An 8,819-nucleotide genomic window follows, 5' to 3' on the forward strand; every position below is an offset into this window, starting at 1 on the left:
CGTGGGTTAAATTTATGGTCAAAGTTGAACCTCGAAAAGCGTGGGCGCGCTATATTTTGGAACGGAGGAAGTATTTTTCTTTCTCTATCTCCTCGCTCTCACAGCCTCTCTCTCCTCCCAAGATTTTCCCGTCCGCTTTCTCTAATGGAACACAGTAGCTGTTTTTTTCTATCTCTCTTGCATCTCTCACGTGGCAGGGAGAGAGAGGCTGTGAGAGAGGAGCGACAAATTGTTGTGTGTTTGTTTCTTAAAAAAATGTTGTGTTTCAGACGGGATAGGAGAGAAAAACTGTTGTGTTCCATATAGGAGTATGAGAGAGAGAGAGCGGCACGAGAGGCAGTGATGTGACCTGTGACTGTGAGGATACAGAGAAAATTGTTTCTTCCAATTAGAGAGTGCGCCTGTGAGAGTTGAGTGGGAAACCCACATGCGTGAAGAAACATGAGGCAGACAGCGCATGGTCCATGTCAAAAGGCTACAGTGGCAGAATCAGCAAAAAGTGACAGGATCTACAGGTGTAGAAAGAATACTGGAGTCAAAAACCTCATTTGAACGGCACGCATGCTGCAAATCTTCTGCCATAAGTCAGATGCAGTGCATGTGATCCTCTCAGCTGCACATATCACGAAGCAAATGGACGGTGTTGATAGCAGATACAGGGTAGCTCGTCCTAGCAAAGAACTTACTGTGAAGTGCTTGAGGACTTTCTTAATTGAATTAATTTTAAAGTGTCTGCACCACACTTGAAATTGGCCAATTTTTTTTTTTCATATTAACATATAGAAGACCTCGTAACTTTTATTCTTCTACATTTTCTGAGCATCAAGGTCAATACATTATTTATATATGTATGCAATATTTTTTAAGGAATGTATTGATCCTTCCCCCTTTGATAAATCTCTTTGAAACATTTCTTTCCAATATTTCCTTGCAATTGCATGTAGAGGTGGTCTAACCCCCATCCTATTATATGTTAGAAGACACCATAGTGGTGCATGACATTTGTAAGTTTTCTTACTTTCTAAAGATAAATATTTAACTCCATATGTTTTTGCCGGAAACCTCTCTATATATTACTATACTTTGAATATAATTAACATCATTCTCTAAAGAAGCATATCTGATGCTATTACATCTGGTAGCCGAGACATAATCATGATGGCTAGCTCTCATGGCCTTTTATTCTCAAGAAGGAATAAACTCCTTCATCCCGGTAATCTCCGCCATGGGAATACTTATATTAGTTAAAGGGAAATTTTCATAATGGCAATACATACACTAATTAATGGTATTCTTGTCCGATGTATGATTTTTGTGTAATCCTTTGATGCATGTGCCTTTTCAGGCTAGAGTAACCACACATTACATCTTCCCTTTGACTACACTTCAATCTGAATTTAGGGATGATGTGAAAGACTACTTTTTCAGTTATTTAAGACTCCACTTCTCCTGTAATCAACAAACGAATTAGTTGCTTTTGGAGTCCTTAGTGTGTGGAATTGATTTGGATGTTTAAATGTGTATCTACCGAATATGAAGTATAAATTTGTGATTATCATCATGGTATATCTAAGTCATAAATCTACTGATTGGGTGTGTACATATTTACTTGACAGTATATAGACCATTGTCAATCTACAAAACTCGCTTCTATTTATTATGCACAATAGTTAAAAGGGCACTTGATAGATGATATTTGAAAAATACATTACTATATTGTTGCCTACAGGTCTGAATTCCAACTGTTCGAAATATTTAGAATACTTCAGGGAAAACGGATTATTCAGTTAGATAACAATTTTGTTTTATACTGAAGAAATCGTTATATGTAGCCAATCTTTTGTACAACATAGTACTCTAGATAGCAATCTTTATTTTTGCATAGGCTGCGACATTATTCCAACCTAACAGACATATCTACCATGATATATTATAAACTATTAAACATGGTCTAAAGAAATACGAGAAAAATTTATGCTATGTGAAATATTAAGGAAATATTTAATGTTAGACAAGATTACATAATCAGAAACATATATGCATTGCCATTAAATTTACTTATTGAAACCACTGTTTGTGCTGAAGCTTCAGAAAAAGGTAGCAAAAAACATCTATGCCTATGGGTGATGACATATATTCTAAATTATTCATATAGTACCCGTGAAGCCTTTAGAATGTCCATGCATATGTGTATAAGACAATTATGTCTAGCGGTCAGTTTGGTCCAAACTATTGATGGAGCTGAAAATGTTTTTTTGTCTTGCAGATTCTACTTGAGTATAGACTTATGTACATTTGTAGGTAACTGATTTATCAATATGTATGTATCATTCTTCTATAATAGAAAGATATCTATAGGTTAATGGAAATTATAAATGAAGATCATTTGTGCTTATGTATGAGATATAAATAAATCATGTTTGATTTTCAGAGGAGTATTGATTAAACTCATTTGGGCTATAGTTTCCTATCTGCAAATGGACATGTTTTCAAATGTGTTGTAATCATTCTTCTATTATTCCCATACTAGATCTGGATAACTAGAGTACTGGAATTTTGATTTCTCTTCACTTCATATAGCACATAGTATGTCAATGTTGTCGCTATGTATAGCACATAGTATGTCAATGTTGTCACATAATTATATTTTCTAAATGAATGTTGTTTTTGTTGGTTATATTGTCCAACTAAAACAATATATCAGACCAAGCTTCTGTTTGGTATATAATTTTGACTTAATAACTAAAAAATCGCATATTTTCAATCCCCATAGAACACTATACTAATGTGCAAAAGTAAATGTTCATGCTTGATGTAAGGATTTCTTGATGTTCAATTACATACAAATAACACATATGTAAAAAAAATCTAGCGGCGCAATTGTGCGGGTAACACTGCTAGTTCAAGGTGACGATGGAGACGCTGGGAACTGAAATTGAAGATTTCTCTTTGACTCTTTATTGACCGCTGGATCTAGGTTGGAGGGCAGATAAGTCCCCAGAGTTAATTCATTTCAACCCGAGTCATTCTCAGATCTTTCTCTCTCAAAAAAAAGAAAAAAAGACATTGCCAGATCTCAGTTACTGGTAGCCTGTTTTATTTCCCCCCGACGCAGCCTCCTCTCGCTCGTCCCCTTTCTTTCTAGAGCGCCGTCGCCCCACCGCCGCACCGTCCGACGCGGCGTCGGTGCCCCCAGGACTCCCACCCATCGCCGCAGTCTCCGACCCTTCCTCCGACGTCCGACGACCCGGCGTCACTGCCTCCGCTGGTCACCGCATCCGGACTCCCGACCCGCCCTCGCTCCCTCCGTTCCTCGCCGCCGGATCCACGCCTGGTAACATGGAATTTCTTATTTGGTTGGTAAGGATGCTGCCTGTTGCTGCCCAAGAAGCCTGACGTTGAGAGCAGTTCGTCAATAAACAGGTACTTCTCCAGAACCCCGAAACCCGGCGAGACCAAGACAGAGCGCACGGACGGACGACCCCTGTTGCTACCGCCTCTCACCCTCGGTCCTCGACCCTCGCCCCGCGCGACCGACGCCCACAGCGTTAGCATGGTGACCGCAGAGGCCGCGATGGCGGTCCCGAGGGCTGCGCGCCCCTTCTTCCGTGGTGCCCATGACGGCCTCGCGTTCGCCGCAAATGCCGCGTTCCTCGCCGACGGATACTCCTTCTGCGCCGTCGGTCCTTCCGCGCTCAACGCCCCCTTGCCCGCAGGTGCGTTCCGCCTTACGCCCTTAGCCCTAGGGAGTATGTGTTTTCTAGTGTGAGCGTAAAGTAGCCTGCTAGTTAGGATTAGACGGACCCCATGTTTAGGACTCCTGTTGCATATCTGATGATGATTCTCGGGTTGAGTTCCCGAGTGGATAGATGTAGATCAATGGTTGGCGCAAGGTCAGTACGAGTTTCTTCTATTTGAGGCGTGGTTGATTTGGGAGATGTGTTCCTGAGTCAAACAGTATATAAAGGCTTAATTGTCAACTTAATTAAGTGAATCAGTCCCTTCCCTAGATTTATCATCTATGGTTTGATCTGAACTTAATAATTTATAGTGAAAAAATTCCTATTTCAGAACATTTAAATTTGCCTGTGTGACTGAACTTAATAATGCACTGTATGTTAATATGCTAAATTTCGTTAGATCTGTATTGAACCTCTGAATTCGGACTTGGATCACTGGATTATTATTCAATTCTTTGTATGCCACGGAGCTACATAAGTATTACTTGATCATTGCAGTGTCATATCTGTTCTATAATAAAATCGATCTCTATTACTATAATTAATACACCAGTTTTGAATTTCGAGTTACCACCCCACCTTCTGTTTTCCTGCCTAAAGATATAGCATGTCAATCATAGTTTTAAGTAGCGCGTTATCTCGGTGCTATTGTGTTTGCAGGGGCCTCGCGCTAAAGCTATGATCTTAATATCCACCATTGAATTTACAACCTCTGTTTATCTCTACCCTACATAAATCACATAGCCGCCGAATCGGACGGCCAAAGTCAGCTGGATTCACTCGGCTTTCCTGGTAGCATCTAGTTGTGTTTGCATAGATATGTATTTTGGCATATGAACTTCTGATTAGAATGTTTCTCTAATGGTCTAATTTAAGGTTCTGTTGTGCAGGACTCTTGGTTTTCTGTGGTGGTGAACTTTTTATCTGTCCTTGGTAGAGATTTGTAGGTTGAACCGGCCAGGTAAGTTTTTTGCCCCCACCCCTCCCCATCATTTTCTATGTTCACCCGTCTAGCTCCGCCATTGGAACCAGGTCCATGTATGAAAATACGTCAACAATTGTTGTTTTGCAGTGTAACCGCTAAACTCTTGAATCTGCAATTTGATTGCTACATTTATCTTTACTTCTAATTAATATATCTACTTTATTCTAAACTGTACAGGGGAATTATGCCAAAAACTCTCCACATTGTGCTGGTACTGCAAGTATGTACGTTTAACTTGCATTTTTTATTCCTAAATTTTAGATATAAATAACTTATTCATGGAAATACTTTAGTCTATGCAACATTGCATTTTCCATGTTATCAAATTACATGATCATAATATTATTATTTTTATAAGGTTGATGTGCGGTGTTGTATTTATTTGCGGAAAAACTTCCGATCTATTCATCTTCAACTATAGTAGTACAACAAACACTAAGAATAATAAAAATTACATCCAGATCCGTAGACCACCTAGCGACGACTACAAGCACCGAACCGAGCCGAAGGCGTGCCGCTGTCATCGTCCCTCCCTCGTCGGAACCGAGCAAAACTTTTTATAGTAGGCAGTCAGGAAGTCTTCGTGCTATGGCCCAATAGGACCATGGCAATAGAACATCAACCGCCACCGATGAAGAGTATCGTTGATCAGAAGAATCCAACCTGGAGACATAAGAAACATAGACAAACGACGACTAGATCCGAGCAAATCTACCAAAGAGAGATCTGCCGGAGATACACCTCCACATGCCCACCGGTGATGCTAAAAGTACCACCGAAACGGGGCCTAGGCGGGGAGAACCTTATTCCATCTTCAGGGAGCCGCCGCCATCTCGCCTTCCTAAGCAGGACACAAACCCTAACAAAACTAAAAGAAATATGAAAAACGGATCCCTCCCACCGGCAAGGGTCGGAATCCACTCCACTCCCATGGCCCTATGGCCACCGGAGATAAGGTGGACCGACTATAGTGCCGGCGGGAGGTAAAGGAACCCTAGTTTTTTTGTGCGGTGTAGTATAGGAGGCTATTGATTGTGACATCATTGCTATTTATTGATAAGTTTTCCATCTCATGCATTTAACTAATCATTCAGCAATATATTTTACAAGGCCACTATTTGCAGTAAGCGAGCATAATTAGATTGGGTGGCTCAAAGAATGAGTAGTTAAACGTCAACCATGTTAATAGTTTTATATATGTGATTCATTTGATGCATACATACTTGCATTACATTCACTTCTTTCAATCTGTCCAACAATTGTTTTTGCAAAAAATGTGTCCGACATTTTTATCGAAAAGTGTGTCCAACATTTTTCTGGCTTTCAGGAACAAAGAGGCACCATGAAAATCCTCATAAGAGGGATGATGAGATCATTGAGGAGAGCAATGTTACCACCAACATTACTCACGGGGACATAGCCAGCAAGAGACCAAAGAGAGGAGTTGCCCGTTCAAATTTCAAAGAGAATGCATTTGACTTATCGGAAGAAGATTCACTTGTCACAACCAAGGAAATCTGAACCGAGGAGGAAATAGAGGTTGTTAGGTTGACAAGAACAAGACCTGAAGATAAGAAATGCCACAAGAAACTCCTCCATTTCATCCTGCATGGTAAAGATGGTAATCTACAGCCGTTTGAATTGTCTCACGGTGATGGTGTCTCCATGATAGCCTTAATCATGCCCTTAGATGATGATGTGGAACATGACAGGAAAAAGGGCATACACTTTGTTAGATTTGAGTGCGTCATGGGCTAGTCAATTTCTGGCTATAAAGAAGGCACTACAATAATTTGGCTCACAACTAAACTAGCTGACTACGAATGTGTGAATCCCACAAGAAATCATAGGTCTCATTTTGACCTTTTCAGCCAGAAAGCTCATGTGTGTATTGAAGTTTACAACAAACTGGCTAGATCGGTCAGCGGAAATCTTTTGCTGAGCATGGAAGATTAGTTCGCTAGAGATAAAAGTGTTAGTCCAACTAGAGATATGTTGACATTAATTACCAAAAACACCTAGGGAGCACTTGTGCTTTCACCAAACTCTCCACATTCTGTTGGTACTGCAGGTATGTATGCTTACCTTGCTATTTTTGTTCCTAAATTTTAGATATTAATACCTTATTCATGGAAATGCTTTAGTTTATGCAACATTGCATTTTCCATGTTATCAAATTACACAGTCGTAATATTATTATTTTTATAAGTTTGATGTGCGGTGTCCTATTTTTTTTTTTCGGAAAAACTTCCGACCTATTCATCTTCAATTATGGTACAATGAACACTAAAGAATAATAAAAATTACACCCAGATTCGTAGACCACCTACCGACGACTACAAGCACTAAGCGAGCCGAAGGCGCGCCGCGGTCATCGCTCATCTCTTGCCGGAGCCGAGCAAAACTTTTTGTAGTAGACAGTCGGGAAGTCCTCGTGCTATGGCCCCATAGGACCACCGCAACAGAACAACAACCACCGCCGTTGAAGAGTAGCGTTGATCAGAAAAATCCAACCTGAAGACACAAGAACATACCCAAATGACGACCAGATCTGAGCAAATCCACCAAATGCAGATCTGCCGGAGACACACCTCCACACGCGCACCAGTGAGGCTAGAAGTACCGCCGGAATGGGACCTAGGCGGGGAGAACCTTATTCCATCTTCTGGAGCCGCCGCCATTTCTCCTTCCCGAGCAGGACACAAACCCTAACAAAACTCAAACAAATGTAAGAAAACGAAGCCCTCCAACCGGCAAGGGTCGGGATCCACTCCGCTCCCATGGCCCTAAGGCCACCGGACACGAGGCGTACCAACGGCGGCGGCGAGAGGCAAAGGAGCCCTAGCTTTTTGTGCGGTGTAGTGTATGAGGCTATTGATTGTGACATCACTGTTATTTATTGATAAGTTTGCCATTATGTGTAGTAAGCGAGCATAATTAGAATGGGTGGATCAAAGAATGAATAGTTAAACATCAACCGTGTTAATATTTTTTATGTATGGGGTTCATCTGATGCATACATATTTGCATTACATTCACTTCTTTCAATGTGTCCAACATTTCTTGTTGCAAAAAATTTGTCCGGCATTTTTTGTCAAAAAATGTGTCCAACATTTTTCTGGTTTTCAGGAACAAAGAGGCACCAAGCAAAACCTCATAAGAGGGATGATGAGATCATTGAGGAGAGCAATGTTACCACCAACATTATTCATGGGGACATTGCCAACAAGAGACCAAAGAGAGCAGTTGCCCGTTCGAATTTCAAGGAGAATGCGTTTGACTTATAGGAAGAAGATTCACTTGTCACAACCAAGGAAATCCGAACTGAGGAGGAAATAGGGGCTGTTAGGTTGCCAAGAACAGGACCTGAAGATAAGAAATGCCGCAAGAAACTCCTCCATTTCATCCTGCATGGTAAAGATGGTAATCTACAGCCGTTTGAAATGTCTCACAGTGATGGTGTCTCCATGACAGCCCTAATCATGCCCTTAGATGATGGTGTGGAAAAGGACATGAAAAAGGGCATACACTATGAGATTTTGGTGCATGATGGGGTAGTCAATTTCTGGCTATAAAGAAGGTAGTACAATAATTTGGCTCTCAACTTAACTAGCTGACTACGAATGTGTGAAGCCCACAAGAAATTATAGGTCTCATTTTGATCTTTTCAGCCAGAAAGCTCATGTATGTGTTGAAGTTTACAAGAAACTAGCTAGATCAGTCAGCGGGAATCCTTCGCTGAGCATGGAAGAGTAGCTCGCTAGTGCTGTTCGTTCCATCAATTCAAGCAAAAGCTTCAATGGAATGGAAAAGTGAGCAAGGAATTTTGATCTTCATCAGTGAGTTCATTCATAACCAGCTCACTAGACTGGATCATACAGCAAACAACGATGATGAGATGTTTTCCATGCAGCCAGTTCTTGTTGCCCTAAGAAATGAGTGTAAATCTAAAGTGAGATTCAGCAAGTCTGTATCTTTGGTATCAGGTGGAGTTCCTGAGGTGACACCTGATCGGGCCGCGAGGGGTGCTTGGCTCAACAACGCCAAAGGGCCATTATTCATGCCCTGGCAGAGCAGAGGGTCTCCCCCCCCCC

The sequence above is a fragment of the Triticum dicoccoides genome, chromosome 5B (assembly GCF_002162155.2).
Source record: "Triticum dicoccoides isolate Atlit2015 ecotype Zavitan chromosome 5B, WEW_v2.0, whole genome shotgun sequence".
In the NCBI taxonomy this organism is placed as follows: Eukaryota; Viridiplantae; Streptophyta; class Magnoliopsida; order Poales; family Poaceae; genus Triticum; species Triticum dicoccoides.